General features: G+C 44.7%; 1 long non-coding RNA gene and 1 pseudogene across 1 annotated transcript; one reads left to right on the top strand and one right to left on the bottom strand.

Annotated features, from left to right (window-relative positions):
• The first annotated feature begins 2,812 nt into the window (after nt 1–2,812).
• LOC117096518 overlaps nt 2,813–25,312 on the top strand; it is a 51,915-nt pseudogene continuing 29,415 nt past the window's right edge.
• Nucleotides 5,907–16,302, bottom strand: LOC117096658. Its single transcript, XR_004442569.1, has 4 exons — nt 15,823–16,302; nt 13,667–13,789; nt 13,377–13,501; nt 5,907–7,038 (listed from the first exon to the last, which is right to left on the bottom strand). It is a non-coding gene; the product is annotated as an uncharacterized LOC117096658 (long non-coding RNA).

Here is a 25,312-nt window from a genome sequence, read left to right as displayed (position 1 = left end):
ATTTTATATTCAATGTGGTATTGGCTTTTACTGAGTTTTCAGTTTGAAATCATAAGGTCCTCAAATATACAAATTCCAGAGACACAGAGCAGAATGGTGGCTGCCAGGGAATGTGGGGAGGAGAAAATGGGGATTTGGTGGTGAACCAAGACTATGTTCTAGATATGGGTTGTGCAACACATATAATTAACTAATTATTAATAAAAATTTAAAATTTTCAAAATTATCAACATACATTTTCCCCTGGGTTTACTGGTCAGGTCATTTTATAATTGTCTCTGCTAAACAGACTAAGGTGTGAGGATTTGGCACAATATTGTAAACTACAAACTCAGTTCAAAACAAAATATTTATTTACATAATTTTTAAATAAATAAAACTAATTTGATATTGTTAGTTTAATACAATGGCTTTATCTTCTATGTTTTAGACAAAATTCCCATATTTTTTACATCAAGGTTCTTAGGTAAACATCTGATATATATAGACTATAAAAATATGTTTTTAATTTTAAAAATTGTGAGAGGCATAAAGCAGATACATTATTAAAAATAATTGTGCCAAGTTTAGAGGTTGAGTTATTCATAAAATACATAATCAGAGACATATCATAAATTATAAATATATATTTGTAAAAAAATACAATTTTATATTGAAAATCTTATATTATGCTTTTTGTCCTGAAATAAAATGACTGAGCATTAAAAAAACAAAATGTCAAAACATGACTTAAACACTATGTAAATTATAAGATAAATTATAAAATTATTTAATAAAATTATATATAATAAATTTTACTATAAAGAATGTATTTATCACAGTCTTCCTAAATATTAAATTTTAATATTGCCAATACACTAATACAAAACTAAAAATTTTAATTTTGCATGTCAAAACAAAATTTTCTTAAAATATTAATTTACTCTGAATAAAATTTTTAAAAATTGATTTTTAATCCTATCATCTATTTCTCTTTAAAACTCTCAAATTTATACCTCAAAAGTTCAAATTTTGTTATACCTTGCTACACATAATTTACAAATTTCGATTCCACTACCTTTTAAAAAGATGTAAGTCCTTCCTTCGTCCCTCCCTCCCTCCTTCCCTCCTTTCCTTCCTTCCTTCCTTCCTTCCTTCCTTCCTTCCTTCCTTCCTTCCTTCCTTCCTTCCTTCCTTTCTTCCTTCCTTTCTTCCTTCCTTTCTTCCTTCCTTCCTTCTTTTTTGAGAAGAAGTCTCATTTTGTCATGCAGAGGGGAGTGCTGTGTGGCGATCTCGGCTCACTACAACCTCCGCCTCGCAGGTTCAAGTGATTCTTGTGCCTCAGTGCCTACTCTCCTGAGTAGCTGGGATTACAAGCCTGTGCCACCATGCCTGGCTAATTTTTGTATTTTTAGTAGAGATGGGGCCTCACCATATTGGTCAGGTTGGTCTGGAACTCCTGATCTCAAGTGATCCACCCATCTTGGCCTCCCAAAGTGCTGGGATTACAGGTGTGTGTCACTGTGCCCAGCCTAAAAAGATGTAAGTTTTTCACTTCAGTGAGATAATATATCTTTCCTTTAAACATTGGACAACTCTGGTACATTCTTTCTTCAATTTTAAGTCTACTCTTATGGCCTAATGCTAAAATATTTGTCTTAAAAATCTAAAAGTGTATATTTTTAACATAATTTAAATATTTCTAAATCATTCACTATAACAAAATACTTCTAATAAGAACTATATATTCCCAATAATAAAACATGTATTTTCTTACATTCCCCTCAAATATAATATGCATTTGTAACCCTAGGCATACTCTTCTTATAGTTAATTAAATTCACATATCTGTTTAGACTATAAATCAAGCACTATAAAGACACATGCACACATATGTTTATTGCAGCACTATTCACAATAGCAAAGACTTGGAACCAACCCAAATGTCCATCAATGATAGACTGGATTAAGAAAATGTGGCACATCATATACACCATGGAATACTATGCAGCCATAAAAAAGGATGAGTTTATGTCCTTTGTATGGACATGGATGCATCTGGAAACCATCATTCTCAGCAAACTATTGCAAGAACAGAAAACCAAACACCACATGTTCTCACTCATAGGTGGGAACTGAACAATGAGATCACTTGGACTCGGGAAGGGGAACATCACACACCGGGGCCTATTATGGGGAGGGGGGAGGGGGGAGGGATTGCATTGGGAGTTGTACCTGATATAAATGATGAGTTGATGGGTGCTGACTAGTTGATGGGTGCAGCACACCAACATGGCACAAGTATACATATGTAACAAACCTGCACATTGTGCACATGTACCCTAGAACTTAAGGTATAATAAAAATATAAAATAAAAAAGAAAATGTGGCACATATACACCATGGAATACTATGCAGCCATAAAAAAGGATGAGTTCATGTCCTTTGCAGGGACGTGGATGAAGCTGGAAACCATCATTCTCAGCAAACTATCACGAGGACAGAAAACCAAACACCGCACGTTCTCACTCATAGGTGGGAATTGAACAATGAGAACACTTGGACACAGTGCGGGGAACATCACACACCAGGGCCTGTCACAGGGTGGGAGACTCAGGGAGGGATAGCATTAGGAGAAATACCTAATGTAAATGACGAGTTGATGGGTGCAGCAAACCAACATGGCACATGTATACATATGTATCAAATCTGCACATTGTGCACATGTACCATAGAACTTAAAGTATAATTTTAAAAAATTCACATATCCTTTTAATAAGATCTGACTTCCAAGTTAAATAATGTACTTGTGAAAACAAAACAAATCAAAACAAAAGTAAACTATATAAAATTTTTATTTAGTTTTTTAAGTTTTTATTTAATTTTTTAAATTTTTATTTAGGTTTTTTTTGTTTTTTTTTTTTTACTCTAAATGATGGTTCTGAAGTTCCAACTTCCACAGATTCCTAGAACATGAATAGAATTCAGCCAAACTCTTTCCTAAGGCATAACATGGGAGATATTTGTCCCAGTTCCCAATAAGTTACTCGCTTTCCATCTGAGACGTTGACAGCCTATACTTCATTGTTCATAACACCATCAGCATTTTGATCACAACCATTGAGCCAGTCTCTATAAAGTTCGAAGCATTTTCTAATCTTCCTGTTGTGAACCCCCAAAATCTGACACAGGTCTCAGTTAACTTAGAAAGCTTATTTTGCCAAGGTTGAGGAGGCACATCTGTAACAGCCTCAGGAGATCCTGATGACATGTGTCCAAGGTGGTAGGAGTAGAGCTTGGTTTTATACATTCTAGGGAGACATGAGACATCGATCATCATGTGTAAGATGTACGTCAGTTCAGTCTGGAAAGGTGGGGCAGCTCCAGGTGAAGGCAGGACAACTTAAAGCGGGGAAGGGACTTCCAGTCTTAGATAAGAGACACACGGTCGCATTATTTTGAGTTTCTGATGAGCCTCTCCAAAGGAGGCAATAAGATATGCATTTATCTCAGTGAGCAGAGGGGAGACTTTCAATAGAATGGGAGGTAGGTTTGCTCTAAGCAGTTCCCAGCTTGGGTGGGCTCCCAAGATCTATTTTCCTTTCACACTGTCTTCTCCTGAGCCCCCTAAACCCTTCCAACCTCTGCCCATGACTGAGTTCCACAGATGCTTTTGTACTATCAGGTATCTTTTAGCAAAATACTTTATTTCTCAGCACCAGTGATCTGTGTTAGGACATTCTTGCTTGCTGCAAAGAAATACTCGAGGTTGGAAAATTTACAAATAAAAGAGGTTGAATTGGCTTATGATTCTGCAGGCTGTACAAGAGTCATGGTGCCTGCATTTGCCTGGCTTCTGAGGATACCTCAAGGGGATTTTACTTGGTGGAACATGAAGTGGGAGCAGACATCTCTCATGGCAGAGTGGGAGCAAGAAAGAAAGTAAGCGGGGAAGTTCCACACATCTAAACAATCAGATCTTGCAAGAACTCACTCACTGTCATGAGGACAGCACCAAGCCTTGCGGAATCCTCTCCGATGACCCAACCATCTCCCACCAGCTGCCTCGTCCAACACTGGGGATTATGTTTCAACAGGAGATTTAAAGAGGACGCACATCCACACTATATCGGGAGGTGTGTGCCTTGCAACCAGCAGGGGATGCCACAGGACTGCCCTATGGTCCCTACACAGCTGCTTAGGAAGAGCCATTCACTCCAAGGAACCTGTGCCCTGTGCTCAAAGATGGGGACTCAGGAGTTGTGTCCTCTCTGGCCTGGCAGAGTCCCCTAAACAGAGACCTGTGCACGGTTTCGGCAGGTGCTTCCTCCCAGGGCCCTCCCAAGGGGGAACCAAACCTTCCTCCTCCTGAGTCTGCAGTGTGAGCTGAGCTTCAGCCCCGGGGCTCAGGGAGGGGCTGGGCAATTCTTGGAAGGAAACTCATTTGCATGAGCAGCCCCTCCTCTGGCAGAGGGTGGAGAAGAAAAGGAGACCTGGGGCAGCCCAGGCCCACTGTTAGGGCTCAGGGACTCTGTCCACCATGGCCTGGACTCTTCTCCTTCTCATGCTCCTCTCTCACTGCACAGGTAGGGAAAGTCCTTATAAACCGAGACTCAGTGTCCAGTCTACACCATCCCCTGTGGCTCAGACCTACGAGAAACTTTACCCTGGGAATTGCCTTATTACCCATGATGTCTGTGTTTTCAGGTTCCCTCTCCCAGCCTGTTCTGACTCAGCCATCTTCCCATTCCGCATCTTCTGGAGCGCCAGCCAGACTCACCTGCACGCTGAGCAGTGGCTTCAGTGTTGGTGACTTCTGGATAAGATGGTACCAACAAAAGCCAGGGAGCCCTCCCCGGTATCTCCTGTACTACCACTCAGACTCAGACAAGGGCCAAGGCTCTGGAGTTCCCAGCCGCTTCTCTGGATCCAACATGCATCAGCCAATGCAGGGATTCTGCATATATCTGGGCTCCAGCCTGAGGATGAGGCTGACTATTACTGTTGTACATGGCATGGCAACTCTAAGACTCACACAGTGCTCCAGACCCATGAGGAAGTCAGACAAAAACCTCCCTTCTATTCTCCTGGCCTGGTGAAGTCACCCCTGCTGGTGACTCTGACCAAATCTAACTCAGGGGGTGACATCTGTTGTCACACCAACAGCACTGGAGCTCCCACTGACAAGTAGGTCAAATGAAGTCCTACCTTGCTAACATTTCACAGGCAGACATCCCTTGCTCAGGGGTAAAATCTCTCAGTGTTGACATAGAAGAAGGCAAGAGGGGTGGGTTGGGGTTCATCTCAGCTCAGAGTCTAGAAGTGACTCAGAGATGCTGCTGGTCTGAGTTTTAATATGAGCCTTGGGATACAATACAGGGATGCAGAAGGGAATTGTATTCTCCATATCAGTAACGAACCATCAGTAATTGAAAAGTCAATACATTGAAAATAGCATAAAACATGAAATACTTTAGGATAAGTATGACAAAAATTGTTGTTTTACACACTAGAAGTCATAAAACGTTGCTTAGATGCAGGTCTTAAAGAAGACCTGAATAAATGCACAGATAATCCTTTTGCTAGAATGCAGTGGCATGATCTTGGTTCGCTGCAACCTCCACCTCCTGGGTTCCAGTGATTCTTCTGCCTCAGCATTCCGAGTAGCTGGGATTACAGGCATGTGCCACCATGTCTGGCTAATTTTGTATTTTTAGTAGACATGGGGTTTCTCCATGTTGGTCAGGCTGGTCTCGAACACCTGACCTTAGGTGATCTGCCTGCCTCGGCCTCCCCTGGGCTCACTGCAACCTCCCTCTCCCTGGTTGAAGCAATTCTCCTGCCTCAGCCTCCCTGGTAGCTGGGACTACAGGCATGTGCCACCACGCCTGGCTTTTTTTTTTTTTTTTTTTTTTCTGTAGCGACGGGGTTTCACAGTGTTCAGTCTTGATCTCCTGACCTCGTGATCCACCCACCTCGGCCTCCCAAAGTGCTGGGATCACAGGCATGAGCTACCGCGCCCGGCTGTAAAGAGATCATTCTAACAAAACTGTCTATCACCTCCCTCCTTGCCTTAGCATGTTCCAAAGTGAGGACATATCTCTCCGACACATGAGAATATTGGTGATCTCATGTTGGCAGGTTCTAAAAAAGCTGAACACACTCAGCCTACAATTTAGAAACCTAGCTGAACTGAATGTATTTGTAGCTATTTAACTAAATGAGTTACATGTACCACACAAGACCCTGTACCCAAATGCTTATAGCTACTCTAATCATGATTGTCAAAGCTTGAAAACAACCAATGTGTCCTTCAACAAGCAAATGGATCCACAAGCCTTGGTAACCCATAAAATGAAGTATTATTCTACAGTAAGGAGGTGGTACCGGGGCACAAAATAATATGCAGAAAGGTTACATGCACATTGCTAAATGACAGAAGCCGATCTGAAAAGATGGAAATTTTGATAGTGGTGGTGGTGGGGAGGGCAGGATCCTTGGGAACCAGTACCTGCCTGGAGTCCACATGACTCCCACATTTACCAGAGGGTGCTGTGGACTAAGCACCCGCTTAGGGCTCCTTAGCTGAGAGCCCCCTTTGTCTTGCGTCATGAAGGTGTTTCTGCGCCCTCTCCGGGGTGAAAGTCTTTCTTCTTCTATAGTTTTTCTTTTTCTCAGCTGTAGTTCAGACTGAGGTCAAAGGAGGGGTTTGCACAGCCTCCAGAAATGGGGAAGATTTGCATGGAGTCCTCCCAGCCTGAGGACCAGTGTGATGGATCAGAGGTGATGGTGAGCTCAGTCCTGGCTACGGGCTCGGGCAGCAGAGCCTGGGGCATCTCCACTGTGGCCTGGGCTCCACGCATCCTCACTTTCCTCACTCATTGCACAGGTGGCTGCCTGCAGAGAATTCAAGGGAGGCTCCTGGATGTCCCCTGCGATGATGACCTCTCCCTCCTCTCAGCAGACCTGATCTGTCCTCACTGTTCTCTGTATTGTTCCCTTCTTGCAGGGTCCTGGTAGGAGGATGTGTTCAGTCAGTCCCACTCTGTGTCAGGGTCTCTGGGACAAAAGAACACTATCTTTGGCACCTGGAGCAGTGGTAGCATCGACAGCAAATATGTGCATTGGTGCATTGGTGCCATCAGCACCTGAGCAGTGCCCCCACCACCATAATCTACAATGATAACAAAAGACCCTTCCATGTTATGCATTGGTTCTCTGGCTCCAGCAGCTCCATCCAACTCTGCCTCCCTGACCATCTCTGGGCTGCAGTCTGAGAATGAAGTCAACTACTCCTGTCATTCTTGTGATAGCAGCAGTAATCACACAGTTCTCCAGACCCATGGGGAAGTGATACAGAAACTCCCCAGAGTGACCCCACACCATCTCGGCTCTCAGCCTGTCCCCATCAGCTGTCTCCAATTTCCTGCCTGAATGCTGGAGGTGGGCTTGTTCACTCATGACTTCCCCTATTTTCTCTGCAAAAGTACCAAATCTCTCCCTCTGTATCTTTATGAGTTATCTTCTCATACAGTTACTACCAAGCCTCTCCTCTTCCCCAGGTACAAGTCAAACAACATGGCCTCCCTCACCACTTCTGGGCTGAAGCCTGGCGACTGTGTGGATTTTTACTGTTTATCACAGGACGGGAACCTTGAGGACTGCATTGTGTGGGGGCTCATGGGGAAATGAGATACAAGCCTGTGAGCTCCTCCAACCTATTCACTGCACTGTGGAATCGTCCAGTGGACCTCTCAGAAGACATGGTGTGGGCTCCTTGTGGACCCTATTGGACGTTCGAAGGGGCTCTTAACTAAAGGACCTTTTTAAAGTTGGGAGTACTAACAATGCTCCACAAATTCAGTGAAGACTGTTTAGAATTACTCATTCAACTAATATTGACATGCAGCCCAATTCTAAAGTGTTTTAGGATCTGTTTAATGATAAATGTTATACAGATTGTTAATAGTAAATATCATAAAGAACAGAGAGTCTAGATGGGTTTACTTAACCTCTGATTTCATTTCATAGAGAAAAAGAAGGATGCCTGGAGTAGCTAAAAGATGGTTCGCTTATTCATCTTTTTTGCTAACAATCTTTCAATTCCATGTAGTGATCAATTAAGGGGACTGTGCACCATTACAGTGTGCATTGACCCCTTGCTGTCATTTCTAGCACAGGAACAGCAATGCCACAACACAACTTCCTTCTGTGGTTTTCCAAAGGCCAACTTTCTCAATGCTGCCGCTAGAGCTCCGTCCCCTCCTGTTTCTGCCACTCACCATAATCAGGTGTGTGAGGAGAATTAAAAGCCTGAGCCCTGGTGAAGGCACTGGCCACTATGTACTCATGGTCAATCAGGCTGCTGCTATGCAATTCGGGCGGGGGCTCTGGTGAGCTGCCCTCCTGTGAGGCCTAGCTGCTGGCCATGCTGGTGGAGGCCAGGGTGGTGGAGGCTGGGGTGGTAGAGGCTGCTGTGGTGGAGGTGGAGATGGTGCCGGCACAGACAGTAGTGGAGGTGGAAGGGGAGGTGGAAGGGGAGGTGGTGTTAGGAGTCAGCTTCCTCTTGGTAGTCTTTTTTTTTTTTTCCCTGTTTTTCTGCCTCTCCTTTGAACAAAACATACAGGGCAGCCTCAGACACATGGTCCACTTGGGCCATCAGAGCAGGCAGCTGCCCGCATGGCCTTGCTGGGGGCATTCAAGCACAGCAGGGCTGGGCAGTGTAGGGAAAAAAAAGAGAGATCAGACTGTTACTGTGTCTATGTAGAAAGGGAAGACATAAGAAACTCCATTTTGACCTGTACCCTGAAAAATTGTTTTGCCCTGAGATGCTGTTAATCTGTAACTTTGCCCTAACCTTAAGCTCATAGAAACATGTATTGTATGGAATGAAGGTTTAAGGGATCTAGGGCTGTGCAGGATGTGCCTTCTTAACAAAATGTTTACCGACAGTATGCTTGGTAAAAGTCATCACCAACCTCCATTCTCGATAAACCAGGGGCACAATGCACTGCGGAAAGCCGCAGGGACCTCTGCCCTGGAAAGCTGGGTATGGTACAAAGGTATTCTCCCCATGTGACAGCCTGAGATATGGAGTCATGGGATGCGAAAGACCTGACCATCCCCCAGCCCGACACCCGTGAAGGGTCTGTGCTGAGGAGGATTAGTAAAAGAGGAAAGCCTCTTGCAGTTGAGACTAAGAGGAAGGCCTCTGTCTCCTGCCTGTCCCTGGGAACCAAATGTCTCAGTATAAAACCTGACTGTACGTTTGTTCAATTCTGAGATAGGAGAAAAACCACCCTGTGGCAGGAGGCGAGACATGTTGACAGCAATGCTGCTCTGTTATTCTTTACTCCACTGAGATGTCTGGGTGAGAAAAGCATAAATCTGGCCTACGTGCACATCCAGGCATAGTACCTTCCCCTGAACTTATTTGTGACACAGATTCCTTTGCTCACATGTTTTCTTGCTGACCTTCTCCCCACTATCACCCTGCTCTCCTGTCACATTCCTCTTGCTGAAATAGTGAAAATAGTAATCAATAAATACTGAGGGAACTCAGAGACCGGTGCCAGTGCAGGTCCTCCATATGCTGAGCACCAGTCCCCTGGGCCCACTGTTCTTTCTCTATACTTTGTGTCTTACTTCTTTTCTCAGTCTCTCATCCCCCCTGGCGAGAAATACCCACAGGTGTGGAGGGGCTGGCCCCCTTCACGCTAGTACATATACACAAGGGAATACTTTTCAGTCATCAAAATAATGAAACAATGTCATTTGGAGCAACACAGATTAACCTGGAAAACATTATGTTAAATGTAATGAGCTAGGCCCAGAAAGACAAACAGTGCATGTCATCACTCATGTGAAATCTTAAAACATTTATCTTAAAGAAGTAGAAAGCACAATTTTGGCTACTGGGGGTGGGGGATAGAGGGAGAATGAGGAGGAATTGGTTATAGAAACAAAGTTGCCCTAACATGAAAGAAATAAATTTGGTTGCTCTCTTCCTCAGCCTGGTGGCTGGAATTAAAAATAATATATGTTTCAAAAGGGCAAGAAGGGAGGATTTTCAGCATTCTCTCCACCCAAAAACAATACCTGTATGAAGGAATAGAAATGCTAAGTACCTCAATTTGGTCATTACCTAATATATACATGTGTGAAAATGTCCCAGAATACCTCTTTATTATGGACCTTTATGATATGAACATTAACAAAAATGAATACACATTGCTCAAAATCACAGGGAACCACAAAGCTCCGAATAGCCAAAGAAATCCTGAGAAACAACAAAAGTGTGAGGACTCACTATCTCTGATATCAAATGACACTGCAAATCTATAGTTATGCAAAATCCATGGCACTTGCATGAAAACAAAGACCTACAGCCACCAGGGGCAAAAAAGGGGAAGCAAATGATCAACACAACTGTATCCATAGTCAACTCACTTTTATAAAGCACACCACAAAGACACAATGTAGAAGGCAGAGGCCACTCAGTAAATAGCTGTCAGAAAAATGATATCCATATGCAGAAGATAGAAACTGAACCCTTATTTTACATGATGTATGCAAATCAACTCAAAAATGATCTCAGAACAAATCAAAAGACCTTAAGCCATAAAATGCCTTTAATGAAAACACAGGTTGAGGGTGCACTTTGAGACCCTAAATCTGTGTTCCACTTTGAAAGAAGGGCAACACACACACACACACCTGAAGGAAAAAACTCATTGTTAGCCCAGTGTGGTGGCTCACACCTATAATCCCAGCACTTTGGGAGGCTCAGGCGGGCAGATCACTTGAGGCCAGGAGTTTGGGACTAGCCTGACTAACATGGTGAAACCCCATCTCTGCTAAAAAAAAAATACAAAAATTAGTCAGGCAGGGTGGTATATGCCTGTAATCCCAGCTACTCTGGAGGCTGAGGCAGGAGAACTGCTGGAACCCTAGAGCTGAAGGCTGCAATGAGCTGAGATTGCACCACCGCACTCCAGCCCAGGTGACATGGTGACACTCTGTCTCAAAAAAATAAGTAAATATAAATAACAACAGAAGCTCACTGGGTCCAGTGTATACTTGCTCGGGTGATGGGTGCGCCAAAATCTCAGAAATCACCACTAAAGAACTTATCCGTGTAACTTGCTGGGAGGAAAGCTGAGTTTTGGGAGAGAAGCTGAGGCAGGGCTTGGAACATGTCCAGGGTCCAGGGTAAATCTCCTCCTGGCCTTTGGAATGTGTCCAGACTTTCTGGCTCCTGGCTTCTAGCACTCCCATTATCCCATGTAGCCACATGTTTCAAAGAAAATGCTAAACCATCACAGCTGTAGTTCACTCGCTCTTGATACAGTACTTCCTTTCAACCCCCACATCCTCACCACCTGTTTCTTTGTTTGATCACCAATAAATAGCATGGGCTCCCAGAGCTCTCCGGGCCTTCCCAGCCTCCATACTAGCATCAGCCCCCTGGTCCCACTTTCTCTCTTGTCTTTTCTCATTCCTTTGACTCCACTGGACTTCGTCACCTCCACAGCCTGGTGTTGGGTCTGATCACCCCAACATAACCAAAAACCACCTGTTCCCCAAAAACCATTGAAATAAAATTTTACAAAATAAAAATAAAAACAAATGCTGGCAAAGTTGTGGAGAAAAAGGAATGCTTATACACTGCAGGTGGGAGTGTAAATTCATTCGACCATTGTGGAAAACACTGTGGCAATTCCTCAAAGACCTAAAGACAGAGCAATCCCATTACTGGGGATATACCTAAAAGAATATAAATTATAAAGATACATGCATGTGTATGTTCACTGCAACACTATGCACAATAGCAAAGACATGGAATCAACCTAAATGCCCATCAGTGGTAAACTGGAAAAAGACAATGTGGTACATATACAGCATGAAATACTATGCAGCTATAAAAATGAACTAAATACGTTCTTTGCGGAAACATGGATGGAACTAGAGGCCATTATTCTTAACACACTAACACAGAAACAGAAACGCAAATACTGCGTGTTCTCACTTATAAGTGCGCTAAAGGATAAGAACACATGGAGACAGAGGGGAACAACCACACTAGGCCTATCAGAGGGTGGAGAGTGAGAGGAAGAAGAGGATCAAGAAAAATCACTAATGGGTACTAGGCTTCATGTCTGGGTGATGAAATAATCTTCACAACAAACTCCGAAAACACAAGTTTACCTATGCAACAAACCTGCACATGTACCCCTGCACTTAAAAACAAACAAACAAAAAAACCTATGTTCTAGATTATGGCCAGGCACCGTGGCTCATGTCTATAATCTCAGCACTTTGGGAGGCCAAGGTGGGTGGATCACTTGAGGTCAGGAGCTCAAGACCAGCCTGGCCAACATCATGAAACCCCACCTCTACTAAAAATACAAAAATTAGCCAGGCATGGTGGTGTGTACCTGTAATCTCAGCTACTTGGGAGGCTGAGGCAGGAAAATCCCTTGAACCTAGGAGGTGGAGACCGCAGTGGAGCCAAGTTTGCACCACTGTACTCCAGCCTGGACAACAAAGCGAGACTTCATCTCAAAGGAAAAACAAAAACCGATGTTACAAATTGAAATGCATTCTAACGAGTAAGCAAGCATTTCAGGCAATCATATAACTCATAATGGGTTGTTCTTAAACCTGTATACAGGAAAAAACACTAAAAAGTAGCAAAAAAAACTATTTGTCAAAGAACCTCCACAGACCATTCTGCAAAGGACAGGTAAAATGGACCAACAGGTGATAGATAAGAACCTCAACAACACTGTTAATTCCACAAACAGAATTCGTGAACACATTCAGATAGCATCTCCTGCTTATTGGAATGAATATTGCTAAAAGAATAAAGATTTCTAAAAATAAGAATGATGCTGTGGATCTGGAGAAAGGGGCGCTGTTATCCACTGTTGGTGGGAATGAATATTAGTAAACTGTGGGAAAGAGTTAGAGGTTCCTAGAAACTCCAATACTGTATGTCCTCACTTATAAGTGGGAGCGAAATGATGAGAATACATGGACACATGGAGGGGAAGGACACACACTGAGGCCTATCAGAAGGCAGAGGGTGGGAGGAGGGAGAGGATCAGGAACAATGACTAATGGGTACTAGGCTGAAGAAATAATTTGTACAACAAACCCTCACAACACAAGTTTAACTATATAACAAACTCCCACGTGTACCCCTGAAGTTAAAAGTTAACAAAATAAGTTAGAGGTTCCTCAAAGAATTGAAAATACAGATACCATACAATCTAGCAATTCATCTTCTGGATATACCTTCAAAACAAATGAAATCTGTATTATCTAGAGATACTTGACTTCCCATGTTTATTGCAGCATCATTCACAAAAGCCAGGATAATGCAACCAACTTACCTGTCTATCCACAGATGAAAAGATTTTTAAAAACCTCTGGTGTATATACACACAAGGCAAAACACTTCAGCCATCAAAATAATAACATGTCACTTGGAGCAACACAGTTGAACCTGGAACACATTCTGTTAAATGAAATAAGTTAGGCCCAGAATGACAAACAGTGCCCAGGCTCACTCAAATCTAAAAAACATTATCATAAACAACCGAAAGGGCATTGTTGGTTATGAGAGGCTGGGGGATGAGCGGTAATGGGGAGGAATTGGTTATGGAAACCAAGTTCCCCTTACCTGTTAGGAACAGTCTGGTGTTCTATTTCACAGCTGGATGACTCTGGTTAACGATTTCGTATTGCAGATTTCAAAGGAGCTGGAAGGAAGGCTTCTGAATGTTCTCTCCACACAGAATAATACCTGTGTTAGGAAACAGAAATGGCAAACACCCTGATTTGATCATTACCCAATATACAGACGTATCCAAATGTCCCATGTAACACTAATTATGGACCTTTATGATGTGCCAAGAAAGTGAAATTAAATACATATTAATACACAACACTAAAAATCACAAGGACCCACAACAGGCCCTAAATCTCCAAAGGATATCCTGAGAAATAAAATGAAATCCTGAGGACTCAGAATCCCCGATACTAAATTACATTGCCAAGCTATAGTTATGCAGGATATTTGATATTTGCACAAAAACCTGGAGCCATAGACAAGAAGAGAGAACACAAAAAAAGATCAATCCAAACATATACATAGTCACCTCACTTTTACAAAGACACAATGAGGAAAGCAGCCTCTGCTCAATAAACAGCTTTGAGAGGCTGGGCGAGGTGGCTCATGCCTGTAATCCCGGTATTTTGGGAGACCAAGGCAAGCAGATCACTTGAGGCCAGGAGTGATCCTGGCCTTGAGACCAACCTGGCCAACATGGTGAAACCCCGTCTGTACTAAAAATACAAAAATTAGACGGGCGTAGTGGCCTATGCCTGTAATCCCAGCTACTGGGGAGGTGGAGGCACCAGAATCGCTTGAACTTGGGAGGTGGAGGGTGGAGGTTGCAATGAGCGGAGATCATGCCACTGCACTCCAGCCTGGACAACAGGGCGAGACTCTGTCTCAACCACCCTCTCCCCCCTACACCCCCACGCACAATGAAGTAGCAAAAAAATCCAATCTAGTATTTGGCAATGAACCTGGGTAGACAGTTCATCAAACTGAACAACAAGTAAGCGAGAAGATCCTCAAAATCATGCTTCATCAGAAAACTGTAATTCAAAACCGCAGGCAGGTATCTCACACTTATTGGAATACGTATTCCTATTCCTACAAAGATAACCGGGCTTTTTTTGTTTTGGTTTTTTGAGACGGAGTCTCACTCTGTCTCCCAGGCTGGAGTGCAGTGGCGTGACCTCGTGATCCGCCCGCCTCGGCCTCCCAAAGTGCTGGAATTACAGGCGTGAGCCACCGAGCCCGGTCAAAAATAAGAATGATGCTGTGGATCTGGAGAAAGGGGCGCTGTTTTCCACTGTTGGTGGGAATGAATATTAGTAAACTGTGGGAAAGAGTTAGAGCTTCCTAGAAAATCCAATACTGTATGTCCTCACTTATAAGTGGGAGTTTTAAAAAAGTTTTTAAAAATAGGAATGCTCGTGTGATAGTGGAGAAACAGGGGCTCTTATACGCTGCAGGTGGGAATGGAAATTATCCTTAAATAACTGAAAATACAGACGTTCCCTGCTCCTGCAGGTGGGAATGGAAATTATCCTTAAATAACTGAAAATACAGACGTTCCCTGCTCTAGTGAGGTCTCTTTCTAAACGTCCTGTGACTTCAATAACTACAGACCCTGGCCTGGCGCGGTGGCTTACGCTGTAATCCCAGCCCTCTAGGAGGCCGAGGCAGGTGGATCACTAGGTCAGGATATCGAGACCATCCTGGATAACACGGTGAAACCCCGTCTCTACTAAAAATACAAGAACAAAATTAGCCCGGCGTGGTGGCAGGCGCCTGTAGTCCCAGCTACTCGGGAGGCTGAGGCAGGAGAATGGCGTGAACCCGGGAGGTGGAGCTTGCAGTGAGCCGAGTTTGTGCCACTGTACTCCAGCCTGGGCGACAGAGCGAGACTCCGTCTCAAAAATAAATAAATAAATAAATAAACAAACAAATAATAATAATAACTGCAGACCCCAACCTGGAAGCCCGTGTGGCTCGGAGGCACTCAGACCCTGCTGCTTCGCCGCCGGCTCCCGGCCAGGGCGCTCCCCTGCGCTGGACGCGGGTGGGACGGGGCACAGCTTTCCCGGCGGGGGTGCGGGCGCTGCCACGGACCCCACAGCGGCCCCCACGAGGAAGTCAGGGCCCGGAGGCAGGGAGCCGCAGGGAAGAAGCCGGGCCGGCCCGGGCGAGTCCCCTGTGGGCTGCAAGCGCCCGCCACTTACCGGCGAGGCTGCCTTGTCCTCCACCGCCCCTTGGAAGCTGCCGCCACCGCCGCAGCCTCTGCCGTGGCCCTGATGTGACGACGACGAGGACGCCTCTCCCCAGGCCTCGCTCTGATGCCAGCAACTCGGCCCCGCCGCCCTCGCGTCTCTGGCGCCCAGACTCAGGCACCGCCCCCTCCTAAAGGGGCCGCGGCTCCGGCTGGCTGGAAGCAGCTTTGGGTCGCGCGGCACAGGCTGAGCCTCTGCCCGGGGGTGGATGAAAAGTCCCCGTTGTCTCCTCCTCCCCGGCTCTAGGGCTGCCCTGGAGGTCACAGGAGTGCTCCTTGTGACCCCAACCCCGAGGTCGGCTCCCTTTTCCTAGGGAGCCCCGGGAGCTGCCCCTGCCCTCCTCTGGACCTCAGCTTCGCCATCCGCAAGGGAAGCGTCCTGGCCCGAGCTCAGGATCCCTCAAGCTCGGCCCCTCAGGATCCAGTCCCCACTGCAAAGGGGCCCAGAGAACTACGGAAAGCTGGGGGCTAGAGGGGCCGTCCCGCGGTGGCAGCAGGGCCTCCTGGCCTTGGCGTCCTCATCCGTCCCGTGGGAGCCACAGGTGCCTCCCTAGGAGCCCAGACACTCGCGGCCCCACCGGGGCTGCCATGGTCACCGGGCTCACAGAGGGCCGTGCCTGCTGTGGTCATCACCACTTAGGAGTCTCAGCTTGCTATTTGTCCTTCTAATCCATGTCAAATATTATCTGTATAACATTTTATTGGGCTATTTCCTCATTACCAAGGAGATGGATTCTTTTTTTCATATATGGTCTTTTATCTTCTGTTAAGTATATTTTGCTTACTTTCTTATTTGGTAATTGTGTGTTCATTCCTTTCTACTCTGCATGCTAATTTCCTTTGTATTGTGCATAGTGCATATTTTTATTACACTGTGTTTCTTGTCTTTTGAGTCTCCCAGGTTCAATACATTAAAATTTGTCAGACCCTTTTCCTTTATTGATTACTCTTCTTATATAAAAAAAAAACTGCTGAAACTGGCCACTGTGGCAGGTGCTTGTTGTCTCAATTATTCAGGAGGCTGAGACAGTAGGACTGCGTGAGGCCAGGAGTTCAAGGCCACAGTGCACTATGATTGTGCCTGTAACTAGCCACTGCACTCTAGCTTGAGCAACAAAAAGAAAAAATCTGGCCCCTCTGTCAGATAAACATTTGCTTGTGAGTCTAAACGTTCTACTTTTATCTTTCATATTTGAATCTATAGTGTCTTTATTATTGTACGGAGAATAGAGGGGAATACAATGCATTATCAATTAAATACCAATAACAGTTAACTTTGCCCTAGGTTTAAAAGTGCTTAATAGGCCGGGCGTGGTGGCTCACGCCTGTAATCCCAGCACTTTGGGAGGCCGAGGTGGGTGGATCACGAGGTCAGGAGATCGAGACCATCCTGGCTAACATGGTGAAACCCCGTCTCTACTAAAAATACAAAAAATTAGCCGGGTGTGGCGGCGGGCCTGTAGTCCCGGTTACTCAGGAGGCTGAGGCAGGAGAATGGAGTAAACCCGGGAGGTGGAGCTTGCAGTGAGCCGAGTTCGTGCCACTGCACTCCAGCCTGGCCGACAGAGCTAGACTCCATCTCAAAAAAAAAAAAAGGGCTTAATATTTCCCCCACTAGTCTACAGTGATGGCTCTATCTTTAGTTAGCTTTGTATACACGCCATCTCATTAAAGACTCTTCTTCTTTGTCTTCAACTATTTGTTTGTCTCTGCTAACTCTATGCTCTTCCATGTATCAGTTTGAAAATCCTTGATGTGTAGTCCAGGCACAGTGGTTCATGCCTGTAATCTCAGCACTTTGGGAGGCCGAGGCGGGTCACAGTTCATCCCGTCTTAGAACGGAAGCTCCCTGACCTCAAAGGACCATCCAGATTTGGATGTGGTGGTGTCAGCTGCTGGTAGGCATGAGGTGGACAGCGCATCTCATGTGATGTCTTCCCCAGGTAATACCCAAGCTTTCTGGATCCTGTGCTGCCCCGGGAAAGAGATCCCCACCTACCCACCCACCCAGCTGCCACCACCACCAGCAAAAACAAAACACAAGAAAGGCTGAGATGAAAGGTTTTCTCAGGCAAGTGTGTATGAAAATAGTGTAACACAATAGCGTGACTGTCATTGTGGAGATTTTAGATAGGCCTGGACAGGGCCAGACAGGCTCTCCCAGCATTCAGCTTTGGTTTTGTATGTGCATGGGTGTCACTGGCATTTCCCAGCCATCCTAATAATACTGTGATGATACCGTGGGTTCCTTACACCACTCCCAGAGAACAGCACAAGCACGTGGTCATGAGGCAGGGCCACTGTTTGGACTCCAGTGCCTTTCCTGCTCGATGCGGAATCCTTGCCTCACCTGTGCTCATTAAATCTTACCACCCTGCATGAGGAGTCCTACACTGTCTTTGCTTTATCAAAGAGGAAACCAAGGCTTACAGAGGGTTCTCCCGAACTTACAGGGCTGTTCTCATGGTATGCTCCATGGCCATGTAAAGGAACTAAAGCAGTACGTTGTCATGCGCCAGTCAGAAATCTTGCTCAGAATCAAATTCCTATGTCATCACAAATAATCAATTGTTTAAAGTATTATCATTATACTGATTTATGTTACATATTTTTCACTTGGTCAATTTTTCAGTCCTGGTTACTAATTATACAACTGAAACATGGACCCACACATAATTTCAGATTTCACTCTTCCATGAACTAGTAGAGCTGATTGATTTTGTTTTAGCTGCTGCTGTTGCTTTATTGGCACTATTCTGCCACACTGTGGCAATGTAGAGATACAGTTACTTAGGGTTCAAAATCACTTGAGGTATGACTATCTTTTAACAGATTTTCCTTTTTTTCTTTTTTTTTTTTTTGAGACGGAGTCTCCCTCTGTTCCCCAGGCTGGAGTGCAGTGGTGTAATATTGGCTCACTGCAAGCTCCGCCTCCCAGGTTCACGCCATTCTCCTTCCTCAGCCTCCCAAGTAGCTGGGACTACAGGCGCCCGCCACCATGCCTGGCTAATTTTTTGTATTTTCAGTAGAGACGGGGTTTCACGGTGTTAGCCAGGATGGTCTCGATCTCCTGACCTCGTAATTCGTCAGCCTCAGCCTCCCAAAGTGCTGGGATTACAGACCTGAGCCACCAAACCCGGCCTTAAAAGATGTTTTAACCTACAAAACATTTAACAGTAGCCTCTACATTGCTGCTTCACTATTTGCTGGTCCTAGGTAATTATTTGCTGGAAGGCTTTAGATTATTGCATTGATCTCCCTCCTAGTTATAGGTCTGTTCAAATTTTTATTCATTTATTATTCAGTTTGGTAGGTTGTGTATTTGTAGAATTGGTCCATTTTACCTAGGTTATCCAATTTGTTGAAATAGCTCTAGACAATTCTGAATAGTCTCAGGCATGCAATTCTTATAGATGTAATCCAGTAAAATGTGTGCTTGGTGGTGGTCAGAAAATCCCAGATTGGGGGAGGCCTAACTCACCCAAGCAAAGTCAGTAAAGATGTGGACATCTTTACTTACATCTCCCACTCGAGTGGAAGATGAAGAGGGTCAGGAACTGGAGGGCAGCTAGGGACTTTACCTTAGTTTCCTCATCTGTGAAATGGAAATAATTGCAATACCTACCTGCCAAGAGTGTTCTCCACATTGAGAAGACCTTGCCTATTGCCTCGGAAACACTAAAGTTGGCTATGGATATTGTTAAGGGATACCATACTGCCTTTTGACTTAAAAAACATGGCACCTGCCTGAATTCTGTACCTCTGAGACCAAAGCTTTTGAGTGTTTGCCTCAAAGGAAGTCACCCTCTGGTGCCTGGGTTCAACTAGGGCTGCAAGTGCATTGCAGGAGTGTTATCAGGCCCTCAGTGAAGCTTGTAGTGAAGCTTTCCCAGTCAGGAAATCACCTACCTCAACATTTCCAAAGTCCCCTCCAGTGCCTGCCATCTGTTCAGGCCAGCTCTTGTCCCTGTATCTCCTCTTTGACACAATCTAGACCCTTGGTCCCACACATAGGGTTGATCAGAAGTCTAAAGTAGCTGTGAGACTTGTTCCTTTGCCCATTTGCCAAGACATTTTTTTTCATGGTTTTGACTTCAATTTGACTGCCAGAGATGCTAATAAGATAACTTTGGGGACCACTGGGCATGGCCCCAGGCTGAGTTCAGGGCTCTGGCATACACATGAGGCAGCACCGACCCTTCAGTATGAATTGTGCCTGCATCTGTTTATTCAATCTTATGTGTTCGTTTCCAAGTGGCATCTCTGGTCTACAGTATTCAGCAGGGGCAGAGATGGTGACTGGTCCTCTTTCATCTGTGCACTCTCTGCTTCTGGCACCCAGGATGGTCACTACAGGTCAGCACCTGGCTCCACACCACTTATGGGCCCACTCCCCAAAGACAGCCATGCATCTGTCCTTCAAGTGTTTTGGTACCATGTCCTGCAAGGCCAGTGGGCCCTTCTAGTGGATATGCCCTTTGCCTCCAATGGATGTGGTGACTTTATGGTTTCCTGGTTTGGTCTTAGGCTATGCCAGATGAAGGATGGATAATCTATTCACAGTGGGACGTCCCTTCTTATGCTGCACGCAGGCCCCTCACCTCTGCTTCCTGATGATGCTGACGTGTGGAGGGTCAACACAGAAAGATCATGCGTTAAGAATGAGGTAATTACATCCACAAAAGATCAAAAGACGACATGGTCAGAAGATGTATTATCCTGTGTTTATACCGTTAAATTATATTAGTAAATAAAAACCAAATAATCCTTTGCATTATCCTGCATACCCAAGGTGAGATGTTTATGTGTGATCATCAGCACTGAAGCCAAGTCATGACAACGTTCCGGGACAACCTCTACCTACTTCTCATTCAAGAGATCATGGCCTACTCCTGGAAAAAATGCTTTCATGGAATTTTGAAATCAGCTTCAATTCCTCCAAATTTTGATATATTTCAAAAGTATATTTGTGTCAGATTCACAGATCAACTGAAGAAGAATGAACATCAGTACAATATAAAGTCTTCAAATCCATTAACATAGTGAATCTTCTTTTTACTAATGCTTTATTAATGGGTTTATAAATATGATTCCATTCTTTTTTTTCTTTTCTTTTCTTTTCTTTTTTTTTTTTTTTGAGACAGAGTCTCGCTCTGTCACCCAGGCCGGAGTCCAGTGGTGTGATCTCGGCTCACTGCAACCTCCACCTCCCAGGTACAGGCAATTCTCCTGCTTCAGGCCCCTGAGTAGCTGGAACTACAGGCATGTGCCATCACGCCCAGCTGATTTTTGTATTTTTAGTAGAGACAGGGTTTCATCATGTTGCCCAGGCTGGTCTCAAACTCCTGACCCCAAGTGACCCACCCACCTCAGCCTCCCAAAGTGTTGGGATTACAGGCGTGAGCCACCATGCCCAGACAATATACCTTTTTAGAACAATAATAAATAATTAACATCTTCATAATATTGAATTTTTAGCCACAAATGTGATATAACTCTCCATTCATTTAGGTCCACTTACGTATCTTCATACATACATTTGGAATTTTTACTCAAAAACATTGAACTATCTGCAGTCATTATGGCCCCTTAATCTGTCTGTGCTATGAGAAATGTTATCTTTCTAAATATTTCTTTTTCTATTAGTTTCTTCTTGATTTATAAGACCAATTAATCTCTGTACTGATTTTGAATTCAGAAAACTTGCTACACACTTAAGATTCTAAAGGTGTGCGGCCGGGCGCAGTGGCTCACACCTGCAATCTCAAGCTTTTTGGGAGGTCGAGGCAGGCGGATCACAAGGTCAGGAGATCGAGATTATCCTGGCTAACATGGTGAAACCCCGTCTCTACTAAAAATAGAAAAATTAGCCGGGCTCTGTGGCGGGCGCCTGTGCTCCCAGCTACCCGGGAGGCTGAGGCAGAAGAATGGCGTGAACCCGGGAGGCGGAGCTTGCAGTGAGCCGAGATCGTGCGCTGCACTCCAGCTCCAGCTCGGGCGAAAGAGAGAGACTCCGTCTCAAAAGTAAAATAAAATAAAATAAAAATAAAAGAAAATTAGCCAGGCTTGGTGACACGTGCCTGTAATCCCAGCTACTTGGCAGGCTGAGGCAGGAGAATCGCTTGAACCCAGGAGGTGGAGGTTGCAGTGAGTCGAGATTGCGCTACTGCACTCCAGCCCGGGCTACAGAGTGAGATTCCGTCTCAAAATAAATACATAGGCCGGGCGCGGTGGCTCATGCCTGTCATCTCAGCACTTCGGGGGGCCGAGGCGGGCGGATCGTGAAGTCAGGAGTTTGAGACCAACTTGGCCAACATAGTGAAACCCCCTCTCTACTGAAATACAAAAAATTAGCTGGGCATGGTGGTGGACGCCTATAATCCCAGCTACTCGGGAGGCTGAGGCAGGAGAATGGTGTGAACTCGGGAGGCGGAGCTTGCAGTGAGCCAAGATAGCGCCACCACACTCCAGCCTGGGGGACAGAGTGAGACTCCGTCTCAAAAAAAAAAAAAAAGAGTCTAAAGGTGTGCGTAGATCCTTCGGTCTCTGAGAACACAAATAATGTCATCTGTGAAACAATGATAGTTTTGTATCTTCCTTTCCAGTTTTAAGTACTTTTGTTTATTTTGTTTGTTTTTGTTTCCTTTTGGTTTTACTGCCTCTGCTAGGCCCGTCAGTATAATGTTGAGAAGAAGTTGTAACTGTTAGAACCTGTGTATTTTGCCTGCGTTGAAATGAAATGTTTTTTTCTTTCTTTCTTTCTTTCTTTTTTTTTTTTTTTTGAGACTAAGTCTTGCTCTGTCGCCCAGGCTGGAGTGCAGTGGCGTGAACTCGGCTCACTGCAAGCTCTGCCTCCCAGGTTCACACCATTCTCCTGCCTCAGCCTCCCAAGTAGCTGCGACTACAGGCGCCCACCACCACCCCTGGCTAATTTTTTGTATTTTTAGTAGAGACAGGGTTTCACCGTGTTAGCCAGGATGGTCTCGATCTCTTGACTTCATGATCCGCCTCGGCCTCCCAAAGTGCTGGGATTACAGGCGTGAGACACCAAGCCTGGCCTAAATGAAATGTTAACACTACACTGTTCAGTATGATATTAATGGTAGGACTCTGGGCTGGTGCCTTTTTTAGGTTAAGGCATTTCCTTTCTCAGCCGGTGGAGGTTAAGGCACAAGAATCACATGAACCTACCATGCCCGGCTCATTTTTTTGTATTTTTAATAGAGACGAGGTTTCACCATGTTGGGCAGGCTAGCCTCAAACTCCTGGTCTCAAGTGATCTGCCTGTCTCAGCCTCCCAAAGTGCTGGGATTACATGCCTGAGCCACCGCGCATTTTCTTTCTATTACTAGTTTGCTGAGTCCCTTTTTGAATCATGTTTACTTTATATGAGTTATTACAAATTACATTGATTAACTTAAGTGTTATACAGAAAAAGCCACCAGACACAAAGGAAAAATATGTATATATAATGAATTATGTCTCAGCTTCAACAATTATAATCACTTGACAAATTCTGTTTTTTTATATATAAGCTATCCACTTTTTAAATTTATTATTTTAAGTAAAATCTCACATACTACAAAACTTTACCATAATTTCATAGTATGATTTGCTACCATATAATTCAGATAGATAGATAGATAGATAGATAGATAGGATGGATAGATATATAGATAAGATATAGGTATAGATAAAGACAGAAAACTACCATGCTATTAGCACACCTAATAAATTAATTTTTAAAAGACTTAATACTTCTAGATACCCATTGCATACTCAAATGTTGTGATTTACTCAAGAATCAAATCAAAATCCAGTCACGGTTCACAGGTTGATCTCGTTGTGCCTCTTACAATTTTTTTTATATTCTGGTAATCAGACATCCTCCTTTATTCATGCCATTTTTTTGTCTAGGAAACCTGGATTGTTTTGGAGACAGTCCTACACACTACGTTTTGCTTATTGTTTCTTCAAGGTGTCCTTTTACATATTCCCCACGCAGAATTAGAGTGGAGGCAAGAGGAGAAAGTCCTACCAGGGAGAGTGGGGCTCAGAGACTTCCTATTCTGCAGAGCGCTTAGTAAATTGCTATGAGGTCACACATCAGAACAATCTTTTACAAGCCTGGGGACAGAGAAAAGAAGCAAGCTCAGCAAATCTGTGGCTTCTCGCAGATCCAGTGTTTCTCCCAATAGTGCTCACTTGGATCTGTGAGCCAGAAACCAGCCTTCCCCATGTAGATGCATTCATATGTATAAAATTTTTCAGGCTGCCAATTACTGTGAAAACATGAACTAGAATTAGTTAAGTCTCCAAATCACAAGCAGGGACAGGGTACACTAAGCCATGCCTAGTTGGGTCCCCACCATCAAGCTCCCAGAGAAAGATCTGCCCACCAGAGTGAAGGTCCAGCCTCTTGGATTGTTGAGAAATCCCAATAAATAAAAAAATACTTTCTATGTTTTACAGCAGAGTTTTGACCACAGTGAACTATTGACATTTGAAGCCATATCATCATGTGTGGTGAGGGACTGTCCTGTGCACTGAAGGGTAGTGAGCAGCATCCCTGGGCTCCACCCACACGACACGAGTGCATCTCCATCCCCATTGAGACAACCCAAAATAGTTTCAGAGAGTGCCAATCCCTGAGAGGAAAACCATCTCCTGTTGAGTGTTACTGTCTCAGAGCAATCATCTCGTGCAACTTCTTGCGTTGTACATGATACAAATGAGGCTGATATAGATAAGTGACCTGACAGCTCTGGATCCCTGGGTCTAAAGTTTGAGGACATGAGGCTTTTCAGTATCTGGCATAGAAGAGGTGCTAAATCTGTGGAATGCGTCCCTGCCCTCTTTCTTTTTTTTTTTTTTTTTTTAAGGCGGAGTCTCGCTCTGTCGCCCGGACTGGAGTGCAATGGCCAGATCTCAGCTCACTGCAAGCTCCGCCTCCCGGGTTCACGCCATTCTCCTGCCTCAGCCTCCCGAGTAGCTGGGACTACAGGCGCCCGCCACCTCGCCCGGCTAGTTTTTGTATTTTTAGTAGAGACGGGGTTTCACCGTGTTAGCCAGGATGGTCTCGATCTCCTGAGCTCGTGATCCGCCCGTCTCGGCCTCCCAAAGTGCTGGGATTACAGGCTTGAGCCACCGCGCCCGGCCTATCCTGCCCTCTTTCTTAAGTTGAACACCTGCCGCATACCAAGTGTTCTGATGGGTATGGGAGATGTGTAGGTATGTAAGAGACATGTAGGTGTGTACCCTCTCTCCCCTCAAGCTGCAACCTGTTCGGTGCATAACACATGCATAAGCAAAGGAAGATTCTAATAGAGAAAGAATCACAAAAATCTCAATAGAGTATGGCTGGGACAGTAGGAGATTCTCGTTAATTCTTGCTGGACACAGGATGGATCTTCCACAAAAGTCACATTGCAGTTCACCAGACT

This window comes from Trachypithecus francoisi, unplaced genomic scaffold, assembly GCF_009764315.1.
Source record: "Trachypithecus francoisi isolate TF-2019V2 unplaced genomic scaffold, Tfra_2.0 Lachesis_group14, whole genome shotgun sequence".
Classification (NCBI taxonomy): Eukaryota; Metazoa; Chordata; class Mammalia; order Primates; family Cercopithecidae; genus Trachypithecus; species Trachypithecus francoisi.
The sequence above is the reverse complement of the archived record's forward strand: the minus strand, read 5'-3'. Positions and strand labels throughout refer to the sequence as shown.